Here is an 866-nt window from a genome sequence, read left to right on the forward strand (position 1 = left end):
GAAATTAATCTTAAAAGCTACTACTGCGTCAGTTCAGTCCCTATGTTACGCCAATATCTGTCTTATAAACCTTCACTGGATGGTAATGATGCTTCAGCCAGTTTCATCTTTCAGGCTCAGGTCCGTGGGTCTTCTGCATTTATTGTCTTCTTTGCATTGTGATATTTCTCTTCACGTATCCATTTTGCTTCACATATTCACTTCAGTTTACAGAGCAAGGAGTTTTGTTCAAAAAAAAAAAAACAAAAAAAAAAACCATAAAATATTCTCTTGTTCAACACTGCAGATTAGATTCTTGCTATCTATTTCAAACATGCTTCCATATGTATGCAATTTTCTAACAAGTGATGAAACTCATCTTTCTTTTTAAAATCCCCACCTCTGGGCCAGGGAGATGGCTCAGTGGAATAAGCGCTTCCCTGGCAAGCACAAGGACCTGAGTTCAATCCCCGGTTCCGCAAAAATAAATAAATAAATAAATAAATAAATAAATAAAATAAAGTCCCCCTCCTCGGACTTTGGCATACCTCGCTTGGTACGTCTCCTGATGTCATTGTGCTGTCACCCACCCAGTGGCAGTCTCCATCTTATTTTTAACTTTTGACCTAATTTGTATGCTTATGTCTGGTAATCTGAATAGCTAATTTGAAGACAATATACAAGACAACAACCCCCAATTCCTATTCATTGGTTTAGTTAAACTCTATACTGTTTCTATTTTTAAAACTATTTTTATTGTTAAAACATTAGAAGAAATTTTAAAAGTGATCAAATTAAGTGACATCTGGATTGTTATGGGTCACTCAGAATAGGAACCAGATCAGCCAGGTTGGAATTTGGAAAGCCGTTTATTACTGAGCTCAGGG

The sequence above is a fragment of the Octodon degus genome, unplaced genomic scaffold (genome assembly GCF_000260255.1).
Source record: "Octodon degus isolate 3935 unplaced genomic scaffold, OctDeg1.0 scaffold01589, whole genome shotgun sequence".
Classification (NCBI taxonomy): Eukaryota; Metazoa; Chordata; class Mammalia; order Rodentia; family Octodontidae; genus Octodon; species Octodon degus.